Below are 13,565 nucleotides of genomic sequence, written 5' to 3'. Positions count from 1 at the left end.
TTAGGTGCGCCGCCCCTGGATAGGGACTTCCTCGCTGTCAGGCACGGTACAGTTGTTCAGTTCGGCATCCTGGAGGTGAAGTGCTGGAGTGGTGAGCGAGGTGAAGTCTTGAGTTCGGATAGGGGTGTGTCCCGAACTGCCATGGGGCAGGCCAGTTCAGGTTGTTGCCCTTTGTGTTTGTAAGGCTCGGGCTCCTTGCGGGGAGTTCGGGCTCCTTGTAGGGAGTTCGGACCGCTGGTTCCTCCTCTCGGAGCTCGCGCCTTGGGCGTGCTGTTGTGCCGAGCTGTTGCCTTTGCCACGTGTTGTGTGATTACAAGGTCGGGCCAAATCTTCCTTCATCAATTGCCCCCCACTCCTCGCGCTAAGGGACTTTGCCCTGGCGCGGGGAGTTCGCGAGGTGGCGGGTGGATTTGTCTCGTACTTCGAACTGGTTGACTGATAGCGCGAAGTGCACATTCGTCAGGATTTTTCCGGGTTTCTCGAGCGCCAAAAAGACGGGAAATGCGCTAATCTATCTATAAATGCTGACAGACGTGACGGTGCACGCTTATTTCAAAATTCAAAAAGCGCGCCGCTGGGAGACGTGACAGCGGGCGTCATTTCAAATTTGAAAAAACACGTCGCTGCCGCCTTTAATGCGAGGAGACGTGCGCTAGCGTTCTTTCAGTTTCAGAAAGACGTGCGGCCAGTCACGTCTCGGTCTCAGGAGACGTGTGGCCAGTCACGTCTCAGTCTCCGGAGATGTGCGGTCAGCGCAACTGCGGGCCATTGGATTGGCTTTAATCTGAGCCGTTGATTCTCGGTTACTGTGGGTATAAATAGTGGGGGACCCCAGTCGCTGTCATTATCCCGCGTTTTGCTTCTTGAGCTCGCGTCCAAGTTTCAGCTCGTGTTCAAGCCTTTAGCTCGCGTTCACATTCCCGCAGTCCGTTTGCTTTTTTCTGGGTGAGTACTTTCCTGGAATCCTTATTCTCCTTCTGATGTCTAGCTCGGATAGCTCAGACAGTTCTTCAAGGGGGTCAGATGCAGGTTCTACAAACTGAGTTGCATCCCCCGACAGTCCTAGTGAACCTGAGGTAGAACTCGAGGAAGAGTTCGAACCCGTAGGCCGAGTTGCCTCGGGTAGTTTGGCGTTCTCCTCTCGTCGAGGTCGGACGTTAGACAAGTTTGGGCCCTCGACCATGACGCCTGAGGGACTTCACTTCCTTATTACCCAGTTCAACTTGCCTAGGGAGTACACCTACTTCATACCCTCGAGCAGTTTCCCTTGGGAACACGATCCTGATGAGATCGTGATATTCCGGGAGCAGCTCGTTGCGGGGTTGCGCCTGCCTTTCCACCCCCTCATTGTCGAGGTTATGAACCACTTCGGCATTATTGTCGGCCAGCTTCACCCGAACTCCATCGTAAATTGGTGGGGACAATCTCCCTATTTTGCAAACAGGTCTTGCCTTTAGACCTGGAGATCTTCTCCTCCATTTTAATGCTTAAGAAGCAAGCGGGTCCCCTTCCTGGGCTTAGGCAGGCGTATTACCTGTCTCCTCGCCTGGGTTTTAAGCTTCTACACGAACTTCCCAACAAGGTCTCGGAATGAAAACGGGACTACTTCGGGGTGCGAAGTGCATTGGGGTGGCCGTTCCAAGCTGGGTGGGGGATGGTTGCCCCTGACGCCGGTGTTACGCTTGATAAGGAGACGGCGAAGGGCCTCCGGCAATGAGCACGGCTTGGGCTAAAATGCCATCATTATCTGACGGAGCCAAGCTCATTGAGGCCGGTCTGAGTTCGGGTAGGTTCCTTACTCAGAGGTTTGTCTTTTGTTTTGCTCTGTTCTTTCGTTTTTTTCTGATGCCAAGCTCTTTTTGCAGGTGTGATGGATTCAGAGAAGACTCGTGGTGGGCACCTTTTTCACGGCATGAAGAGGAGGAAGCGAGTCGCCAAATGAACTCGTGCCGAGCTGCCCCGAGATGCAAAGCCCGAGGTACCAGACTACCCGTCAGTGGATCCGCCCAGGGAGCCCGAGATGGCCCCTCTAGTACATGAAGTGGCAGGGGCCCCTTATGTTGAGGCTACTTACACGGGGGCTCCCGCTTACTCTGAGTCTACTTATACGCGAGCTGGGCCCTCAGGCTCGGGAGCCCAAGGCAAGTTCAGGAGTGTGTTGTCGCCGAACCACGCACTTCAGAAGAGTAGGGAGGCCATCTTTCCTGAGGAGGTCGCGGCATGGACCGAGCTTCCTTTGAACCAGGTAGCTTGTCGTGCTGCCACTCATGCCATGGTGGTAAGTCAGATTTCTTGTCGGGCTCTTTGCTTTTTATCTTTCTTGCAGTTGTTCTTTTGATCATTTGTTCTTTCCTTTTGGTAGGTGAATTCTTCTATCCATGCCTTGGTGGCCCAAGTGAAAAGGAGCTCGAGGCAGGCGCGAGCTGCCGAAGAGGCTTTCCGCGCTGTCGAGGCAGCTTCCCGAGCTGCTGAGGTGGCTTCTCGCGCTGCACAGGCCAGGCAGGTGAGGTCTCAGAGAGATGCCGAGGCCATGGGAGTTTTAGTGAAGCACATGGCAGACCTGAGGCTGGAATTGTTGCATCAGGTTGAATACCTTCAAGAGGATATTAGGTTGAGAACACAGATCTTTTCTCAAGGCATTAAGGATGCCAAGAAGAAGGCCGTTGATGAATATATCGCCTTGTCGCGCTTTGATGACCTGATGGTGGACTCGTACAGAAAAGGCTTTAAACTAAGCCAGTGGATGATCCGGAATACGTATCCTGACCTCGATATTGGTGCCATATCCACTTCGCGCATTACTCAGGAGATGGCTGACGCCGCTGACGATGAGCCGGATTCTGAGGGCGAGGCGGGACCTTTGGGTATCGTTGAAGTGCCTTCTGATGATGAAGAAGTACCTCTGGGCCTGTGAAATGTATCTTTTTTTTTGAAATGTACACAGTATTTTGTAATGGAATGTTTTTCTTTTGATTAAGTGTTGGTCGCTCTTTCCTCTGAACTGGTCGTATTGCCGAATTGACCATATGCCGATGCCCCTATTAGTTCATTGTTGGCACTTTGCCTGAGCATTTAGTTTGCATCTTTTGCCTTTGCTTGTCCATGCCGAGGTCCTTGTTAGTTCGGCATCCTAGTCCTTTGGCTCTGGTAGTGACTTAGTCCACTTCGCTTGGTGATCAATAGGTAGTATCGTCTCAAGTTAACGACGTTCCAAGCTCGGAGTATTTGTTTTCCCTCTAAAGTTTCGAGCTCATATGCCCCCCCGAGCACTCTCTTTACTCAGTAGGGCCCTTCCCAATTCAGTCCAAGTTTGCCCACGCCGGGCTCGGGTGCCATGATCTTACGGAGAACCAGGTCGCCGATGCAGAAGTTTCGCTTTTTTACTATGGCGTTGTAGTACTGAGCTACCTTTTGCTGGTAAGCTACGGTCCGGATGTACGTGAGGTCTCTTACCTCGTCCAGTAGGTCGAGGTTGGTACGTAACTCATCTCCGTTTGTATGATTGTTGTATGCTTCTAGTCGCAGTGTAGGTATTTCGATCTCCGTCGGGATTACCGCTTCAGTGTCGTAGGTGAGGTTAAAGGGGGTTTCTCCAGTGGCGGTTTTTTTCATGGTTCGGTGAGCCCATAGAACACTTGGTAGCTCGTTCACCCACAACCCTTTAGCTTGGTCTAGTTGTGCTTTCAGTTCGCGGAGGATAGCTCTGTTCATTACTTCTGTCTGACCGTTTGCCTACGGGTGTGCGACCGATGTGAAGTTCAACCGGATTCCCATATCTTGGCACCATTCCTGAAACTTGATATCCTCGAACTGCTTGCCATTGTTGGAGATCAGTACTCGAGGTAACCCGAAGCGACATACTATGTTCTTCCAAAAGAAGTTATGTACGTTTCGGGCTGTAACTGTTGCCAGAGGTTCAACTTCTATACACTTTGTGAAATAATCTACCGCAACCACTAGGAACTTCCTCCCACCTGTTGCTGGCGGGAATGGCCCCAGGAGGTCGATGCCCCATTGCGCAAAGGGCCATGGATTGGTGAGGTACTTGAGGTCGGCGGCAGGCTGATGGTGGATATTGGCATGCTTCTGACACTTGTTGCATTTTCTGACGAGCTCGACGGCCTCTGCCTTCATCGTTGGCCAGTAGTATCCTTGTCGAAATGCGTTTTGGGTGAGGGCTCCGCCCCCCAAGTTTCCGCAGCACAGACCTTCATGAGTGTCGCGGAGTACGAGCTCGGCTTCGGCAGGTCGCAAGCAACGCAGGTAGGGGAGCATGTAGGACCGTCGGTACAGCCGTTCATCTAGGGACTTCGAGGCTAAACGTGCACTCGGCGATAAAATCTGCTAAGGCTTGGTCCTTAATAGCAATTCGTGGCTTATACTGGAGGTCATACTCACTGAGCTCGATGGCCCACTTCGTTAGCCGACCGGAAACCTCGGGCTTGAGTAAGACTTGCCTCAGAGGTTTGTCAATCAAGACGATGACAGTGTGAGCCTGGAAATATGGGCGGAGTTTATGAGCTACAATTACCAGTGCGTATGCTAGCTTTTCTATCTGCGGGTATCTCGTCTCTGCTCCCTACAGAATTTTACTAACATAATAGGCGGGCCGCTGGACCCGATCTACTTCTTTTATTAGTACCAAACTGACCACCTCGTCACTTGCCGAGAGGTACAGTTCTAAGACATCGCCCTCCTCGGGCCTGGCTAAGATTGACACACTAGCGAGGTAGCTTTTTAGCTCGTCGAACGCGAGCTGGCAATCTCGGGTCCATTCAAACACTTTGCCTTTGATTGCCTTAAAGAAAGGCAGATAGCGGTTTGCCGATTTGGACATGAAGCAGCTCAGAGCGGTTATGCGGCCGTTTAGCCTCTGAAACTCTTTTACTTTTCGGGGTGGTCTCATATCTAGGATGGCCTTTATCTTGTCCGGGTTGGCCTCAATACCGCGCCGGTTGACAATGTACCTTAGGAACTTACCCGAGGTGACACTGAAGACACATTTGTTTGGGTTCAGTTTCATGCTAAATTGGCAGAATTTGGAAGACAAAATCTAAGTCTTGTATTAATTCCTGTGAAAACTGCATCTTGACGACAATGTCGTCTACATAACATTCTATTTTCATGCCAATTAAGGACCAAAACAGCTTATTCACAAGTCTTTGGAAGGTCACCCCAGCATTTTCAGTCCGAAGGGCATGACCTTGTAGCAGTACAGGCCGAACTCGGTTATGAAGCTGGTTTTTTCGTCATCGGACTGGTTCATCCTGATTTGGTTGTAGCCCGAGTAGGCGTCCAAGAACCTTAGCAACTCATGTCCCGAGGTCGTGTCCACTAGGCGGTCAATTCTGGGGAGGGGGAAGTAGTCTTTTGGGCAAGCTCGGTTCAGGTCGGTGTAGTCGACGCACATGCGCCACTTGCCGTTTGCCTTTTTCACCAGCACTGGGTTGGCTACCCAGCTCGGGTAATGAACTTCCCTTATGAAGTCTGCTGCGAGGATCTTTTCGACCTCCTCGTCGACCGCCCTCCAGCACTCCAGGGCTAAGTTGCGTTTCTTCTGTCTAATGGGTTTGACTACAGGGTCAGTATTAAGTTTGTGAGTTATAAGGCTAGGGTCAATACCGGGCATATCGGCCGCGGACCATGCAAAAATATCTAAATTTTGAAGTAAGAAACTCACCAGTTCGGTTCGTAGAGGCTCCTTGACAGAAGCACCGATCTGTAGCGCTCAAGCTGGGTCCGTAGCCAAAGTCGGGATTGCGACCGTTTCCTCTATGAGCGAAGCTCGTTCCTCGCCCTGCTCCGTAGGCCGCTCTAACTCAAGGTCGTCGGCCGCCTTGGTTTTTCCCTTCATGGAGGCAACATAACACTTGCGAGACTCAAGCTGATCGCCCCATGCTACCCCTACACCGAAGTCTATAGGGAACTTCATTGCCAAATAGTAGGTGGAGACCACTGCCCGTAGGACATGCGTAATTGGCCGCCCTATTATGGCATTGTAGGGGGAGGGGGTCGCGACCACCAGGAAATCGTGGTTGAGACTGACCGCACAAGGCCATGTGCCGACTTCCTCTCCGCTGAAGCCCACCAGAGGAGTGTTCGCGGGCTTCAACTCGCTTCTCTACAACTGAAGCTAGTCAAATGCCGATTTGAAGAGGATGTCTGCCGAGTTACCTGAATCCACAAGTACGCGCCTGACTTCGAAGTCGCCGATCCTTAGTTTTATGACGAGCGCGTCATCGTGGGGGTAGTGGACACCTCGCGCATCGTCTTCCGTGAAGAAGATCGGTTCTTCCATCTTCGGCCTCTTTGGAGGGTTTTGTTTTTCTCGAGCTGCTTCACGAACTGACGTTCGGGCCGCTGCCGAAGTACAACCTGCTACCACCGAACCTCCCACTATCACGTGGATGGTTCCCCGAACTGGCCTCTCTTCCGGAGGCTGTCTTTGCGATGGTTCGGCTAGCCTGCTGCTGGATTCGGGGGCATCTCTTCCGTGCTCCCCTTGCCGACTTGTCTTATTATTATTATTATTATTATTATTATTATGCTGTACAAAATTTCTCAAGTACCCACGATGGATGAGTCCCTCTATCTCATCCCGGAGATTATTACACTGTTCGGTACTATGACCGTGATCTCTATGGAAACTACAGTACAAGTTTTTATTTCTCTCGTTTGGGTTCCCTTTCAGGCGAGGTGGCCATTTGACGTATGGGACGTCTTTGATCATCATCAAGATATCAGTCCGCCTCGTGTTTAAGGGTGTGTAGTCTGTCCGAGCTGCTAAGGGAGCTCGGAACGGCTGGTTTGGCTTTGCCTCCTAGGCTGGGTTTTTTCTGTCAACTAGGTTGGAGGGCTCGCCTTCCCTCTTCCTTTTCTCGATCCCACTTTCGGTCCTTTGGTTGATTTCTTCCTCTGTTCTCATGAACTTGTCCGCGAGCTTGAGGAATTCGGCTACGGTTGCGGGCTGGTTAGCTACCATGTGCCATTTGAACTCCTTGTGTGTTACTCCTCTCTTGGTCGTCGCGAGCTACACCGTGGGGTCCAGCCGCAGTATCTGCAAGCACGCGTCATTGAACTGCTTGATGTAGCCCCGGATGGACTCTCCTTCCCTCTAGACTACTCCGAAGATGCTTTCTTTGGTCCTGGGGCACCGCTTGCTGGTAACAAAGTGTGCGGTGAAGACTTGCACGAACTGGGTCCAGCTTCTTATTGACCCGGGGGCCAGGTTCCTGTACCAAGTGTGGGCCACCCCCCTGAAGGTGGTGGTGAAGGCTACGCACATGCACGATTCACTGGCCCTGGCTATGTGCATTTGGGACTGGAAGGCATCGACGTGGTCGTTGGGGTCGAAGGACCCATCATACTTGTCTAAAGGGGGGAGCTTGAAGTCTCTGGGCATGGGGACAGCGAGGAGTTCTGATGAGAGGGGGGAAGGAACTGATAGGATAGGGGCAGCTTTTACCTCATCCGAGCTTGTCTCTTCTTTACCTCTGAGCTCGGGCAGGACACGGGTGGCAATTCGGCGACTTCGCCGGCGTCTTCGTTGCTAAGTGGGCCTGGTACTAGCACTGCTAGCCTCTGTGTTGCCGAGCTTAATGGGCCCAGACTATTGGTAGTCTGCCGCTAGGACGCTGAATTGATTCTCTGTCAGCGGGAGTTCAGACTTGAAGTGTCGAGATACTGACTTGGCGAGCGAGGTCCCCGACCCACTGGTGAGCTGCGAGGCGGGGGTGATTTTTCTTTCCCCTCGGCCCGGGGATGAGGCCTGGCTCTTGTGGGGGTTCTGAAGCTGGGAGGCCTCTCCTCGGTGATGGCGTCCACCCTGAGGGGAGGGCTTAACCGGCTTTGGAGCAGGGTGCCGAGGTGGAAGCAGTGGTTGGTTTAGAGGCAGTTGGGGGAACTGCTACTGATAGTGGTACTGGGAGATGTGGTGCAGTACTTGGTGTTGTTGGAGCTGATGCTGCTAGAATTGTTGCATTTGGGCTTGCATTGCCCGCATGCATTGCATCAGGTCGTCAAACTGGTTTTGGCTGGTCGCCAGGGGGACAGCAGTTGGTTGAGTAAATGTTGTTTCGACAGAGAGTGGAAAGGGGACATTCATGGCGGGAAGGTTTACGGGAGCCACTGCTCGTGGCGCATTCAGGCTGGGAATCCCATCCACCGGAAGGGGGATGGTGAACTGTCCGATGCATACCACGGGGACTTGAAGTTGTTCCTCGGTGGTGTTCATCTCTGTGCCACGTCCGGCGTTGCTGGAAGAAGCCATGAGTGTTGGGGTTTTTTGGAGAGAAAGAGGTTATGAGAGTTTTAGAGGGAGGCTTTTAGAAGCGTTCCCACAGACGACACCAATTGATGGTGCGCAATCCGGCCGGTCCTAGCTGTCAACGACCTTGCCTCTGACTGGAGCAATAGGGGGCCTGAAACGGAGAAGAAAGTGGGGAGTCTCCGGGGAGGAACCCGCTGAGATTGCTCTGAAGCTCAAGTTAGTATTCTCTCAAAGGCAAGATAAAACCAGATGGCGCAAAGTTCACATACCTTGTTCTTGGGGGGTAGGGAGCCTTTTATAACCACTTCGCGCACTCACTCCTAAGCTTTTATCAGGTCGGGTATGATTATCTCTACGCTCCTGCTAGTTCGGGTGTCATCACCTCTGCTGAGGCAGAACCGCCACTGCTCTCTTTGTCGGAGCCGTCTCTGTAACTGGAGATGGTGGTGGCAGGTGGCCATTGAAGTGCGGCTATCAAGCGTCAGATCCCGAGTCAGTTAGGTGCGCCGCCCCTGGATACGGACTTCCTCGGTGTCAGGCACGGTACGGTTGTTCAGTTCAGCGTCCTGGAGGCGAAGTGCTGGAGTGGTGAGCGAGGTGAAGTCTTGAGTTCGAATAGGGGTGTGTCCCGAACTGCCATGGGGCAGGCCAGTTCGGGTTGTTGCCCTTAGTGTTTGTAAGGCTCGGGGCCTAAGGGAGAGCTCGGGCTCCTTGTGCGGAGTTCGGGCTCCTTGTAGAGAGTTCGGACCACTGGTTCCTCCTCTCAGAGCTCACGCCTTGGGCGTGCTGTTGTGCCGAGCTGTTGCCTTTGCCACGTGTTGTGTGATTACGAGGTCGGGCCAAATCTTCCTTCATCACCAATGATGAATCATTTGGCTCGAGGTCTAGGACACTTTGTCAGATGAATCATTGGTCGGACCAGTTTGGCTACTTGGCTCAACCAAGGATAACCCGGATCGCATCTAGTTTACGCGCGGACGTCACGCGATCTACAAACTCCGCATATGGCAAAAAACGTGGTAAACTGATTTCAACCTCGAGGGTTACGTAGCCGGTTTTCTTAGGAGCCGTCAGATCGCTTTGATCTCGACTGTTGATTCTCCGGTACAGTGGCTATAAATAGGGGGACCTGAGAGTCATTTTCTTCTCCATAAGTTCATTAGCCTTCGGTCTGAGGTCGCGCTCAAACTCCTTAGCTCAGGTCTTCCTATTCGGTGTTTCTTTCCTGTTCGGCCTTTCTCCTTGGTGAGTCTTCCCTAGCTCTCCTCTTCGATTCAGTTTGTATTTTTCATGTCTAGTTTCAGCTTTGATAGTCTATGAGGCCAAGGTGGGTACCTCGGCCCAAATCGATAGTCATACCGAAGTTACTTCGGGTTTGGAAATGGTCCACTTCCCTCCTGAGGCACAACCACTCCGGGAGGCACGAGAGGCCTCTGGTAACCTGGCATCCACCTCACACCGAGGTCGGGTGCCAGACAACTTTGGCCCATCGATAATGACAGCGAACAGACTCCGGGCCTTGATAGCTCGGTACAACCTCCTGAACGACCTCATTTATAGTCTTTCGCTAGGCAACTTCCCTTGGGAGCATGATCACAACGATATCGTGATCTTCGAAGACCAGCTCGTAGCTAGTCTTCGTCTTCCATTGCACCCCATGATTGTAGAAATCTTGAAACTTTTCAACATTACCATAGATCAATTGCACCCAAACTCAATTCGCAATGTAGTAGGGACCATCTCGCTTTTTCATGACTATAACCTGCCCCTCGACCTCAATATCTTCTCTTTGATCCTGTCCATCAAGAAGAACGCCTTCTGTGTCCTTCCCGAGCATAGGCGGACCTATTAACTATCTCCTCGTCCAGGCTACAAGCTTTTGCACAAGCTCCCAAATAGGGTCCCAGCCTGGAAGAGGGGTTACTTCGTGGTCTGAAACACTGAGGGATGGCCCTTCCCAACCCATTGGAGGGCGGCCATTCAGGATTCCGGTGTCAGACTGGACCTGAAAACAAGGGAAGCGCTCCAATCTTGGGTGGAGCTCGGCCTCAACTTCGCGGACTATGTGGTTGAAGACAAGCTTGTGCAAGCTGGCCTGAGCCCTGGTAGGTCGTCTCTGTTTGAGTTTTCTTTATTTCTGATAATGTTGCTGACGTCCTGCTTTTGCTGTAGCTTCCATGAAGCTTGTTGCAGATCAACTTCTTGGTCGGATGAAGGGGAAGAAGAAGCGAGCTGCCAAAAGGGCTCGCATCGAGTCACGCAGGCTACCGTGCTTGAGTTCAAACAGCCCTCCATTACGCAACCTCCAGTAATCAACTTGATCGAGGAGGAACCAGGGAGGGCCTCCCCACCTCACGCGCCCGAGGAGGCATCTTCGGAGCTCGCTCATGCAGCCACCACATCTTCAGGCAGTGAGGGAGCAGTTTGGAGTATCCTGACTCCGAATTATAGCCTTCAAAAGAGCAACAACGCAGTGTATGCCGAAGAGGTTGCTGTCTGGGCTGAGTTGTTGGTCGCTCAGCTCGGAGCTCGAGCGGCTACTCACTGCATGGTGGTAAGTTCTTGTCTTGATTTCTTCAATTTCGCGCTTAAGATTTTTCTTGTACTAACTACGGCTCTCTTGGTAGGTGAACTCCGTCGTGCATGCTCTGTCGTACTAGTCTGAGCTACATTTGAAGCAGGTTCTTGCGGCTAAGTCCTCGTCTCGCGAAGCTCACGCCGAGTTGAATCTGGCTCATAACGAGATCAACCAGCTGAAGAACGATGCCCGGGCTCAGAAGGAGCTTATCTCGTTATTAATGTCCAAGAAGGCAGCGCTGAAGCGGGAGGTGGAGAACCTCGAGGCCCACATCAAGGAACGAACCGAGGTACTTCTCCAGGCGGTGGAAGAATCCAAAGCCAAGGCCGTCAAAGAGTACAAGAGCTCAGAGGAGTTCCAAGGAGAGATAATCGAAGTCAGGACAGAAGGCTACCGCAAGGGCTTCAAGCTCAACAGGTGGTTAACCAGGCGCGAGTTCCTGTAGCTCGATCTGAGTGCTATCACCACCTCGAGGGTTATGAGTGAAATGGCCATCAAGGTTTCCAAAGACCCAGACTCTAAGGCAGAGACTGACGATGAGCTGCTTGACATCAGAGAGGCCGGTGCTGACGAGAGGGTTGATCCTCCTGCTGAGACCTCGGGCGAGGGCGAAGAGCACTAAGTCTTCCTTGTATATCCCAGGCCTGCGAGCTCGGGTTAGAGTAGATAATTTTCTCTTTTTTTTAGGGCGAAGAGAACTAAGTCTTCCTTGTATATCCCGGGCCTACGAGCTCGGGTTAGAGTAGAGAATTTTATCTTTTTTTGTAACGATCTTCTCATATTAATGAAATACACTTTTTTGCCCAAATATTCTAAGTGCAAATAATTCTCTAACTGGCAAACTGACCAAATAGGTATAGGTTACCCTGAACTGTCAAGCTACCGAGCTCGACTACCAGTAGGGGTAACTTCGCATGATGTACCCGAGGTGCGTGGACATTGTAGGGTATCTACCCGACCTGTTTGCGCGCGGGCTACGGTAATGTTAGTTGTCCCATTGCCGGGGTTCAACTTTTTCGTTGTATGCCGAGGTGGGTTAGACATCATAGGGTTTATACCCGAGTTGTCTATACCTTTGGCATGAAATGAGTTGCCCATGCCGAAGAGGCAATTAGGTCGTGTCTGCCCATGCCGAGGAGGCGACTGGGACTTATGAGGTGCCGAGGTCTTTTGTCAGCTCGGCACCTTAACCCTTAGGATTTGGAAGCGACTCACAGTCTGCTCCCCTTACCCTTGGTTTTGCCCTCGAAGAGGCGACTGGGACTTGTATGCCCATGCTGAGGAGGCAACTGGGTCTTGTATGCCCATGCTGAGGAGGCAACTGGCACTTATCGTGGCGCCAAGGCCTTTTGTCAGCTCGGCACTTTAGTCCTTAGACTTCTGGGAGTGACTCATAGTCCTCTCTCCAGTTCGGCAATCACAGGTAGTATCGCCTCAAGTTGCTGATATTCCATGCTCGAGGTACCTGCTTTCCTTCTAGGGTTTCAAGCTCACACATACCTTCCCTGAGTACCTGTCTCACTCGGTAGGAGCCTTCTCAATTCGGTCTGAGTTTACCGACACCGGGCTCAGGTACCATGACTTTCCTGAGGACCAGGTCGCTGACACGGAAGTGCCGTTTCTTGACCGGGCGTTATAGTATCGAGCCACCCTTTGCCGGTAGACTGCAGTCCGAATGTACGCTAGGTTCCGTACTTCTTCCACCAGGTCGAGATTGGTACGGAGCTCGTCGTCGTTTGCTTCTTCGTTGTAATGCTCCAGGCATAATGTACGCACCTCGATCTCGGCTGGGATTACCGCTTCCATGCCATAGGTGAGGTTGAAGGGGGTTTCACCCGTGGCGGTCTTAACGGTGGTTCGGTAAACCCACAGTACACTGGACAGCTCGTCTACCCATAACCCCTTAGCTCGGGCTAAGCAGGCCTTTAGTCCACGGAGCATAGCTCTGTTCGTGACTTTCGCTTGCCCGTTTGCCTAAGGGTGTGCCACTGAAGTGAAATTCTGCTATATCCTCATCTCGGTGCACCAGCTCTGGAACTTGATATCTTCGAACTGCTTACCATTGTCAGAGGTAAGCACTCGAGGTAGCCCGAAACGGCATGCTATATTCCTCCAAAAGAAATTTTGTATGTTGTGGGCTGTGATTATTGCTAGGGGTTCCGCCTCCACCCACTTCGTGAAGTAATCCACTGGTACTACCAGAAATCTCCTATGTCCTGTCGCTGGCGAGAATGGACCAAGAATGTCGATTCCTTACTGTGTGAAGGGCCACGGGCTGGTGAGATACTTCAGGTCGGCAACAGGTCAGTGGTGGATGTTGGCGTGCCTTTGGCATTTATTGCACTTCTTGACAAACTCGAGTGCATTTGCCTTCATTGTGGGCCAGTAGTACCCCTTCCGTAGCGCTTTCTAGGCGAGAGCCCTGACCCCCAAGTGTCTGCCACACAAGCCTTCATGAGTGTCGCAAAGGACGAGCTCGGCCTTTGAGGGTCGCAAGCAGTGCAAGTAAGGGAGCATGAAGGATCTCTGGTACAGTCGTCCGTCTATTATGACGTACTTGGTTGCCTAGCGCTCTACCCTTCTGGCCGCATTGTGATCTACAGGAGGGGTCCCGTTAAGCAGGTAGCTTGCGAGTGGTTCAATCCAGCTCGGCTCTGCTTGTGTAACAGGAGCGACCTCTTCTGCCCCCCCCCCCCGAGAATGCTGGGTCGAGGTAGG

The sequence above is a fragment of the Nelumbo lutea genome, chromosome 5, assembly GCF_056320005.1.
Source record: "Nelumbo lutea isolate HS-2025 chromosome 5, American lotus-T2T, whole genome shotgun sequence".
Taxonomy (NCBI): Eukaryota; Viridiplantae; Streptophyta; class Magnoliopsida; order Proteales; family Nelumbonaceae; genus Nelumbo; species Nelumbo lutea.
This window is presented reverse-complemented; position numbering follows the sequence as displayed.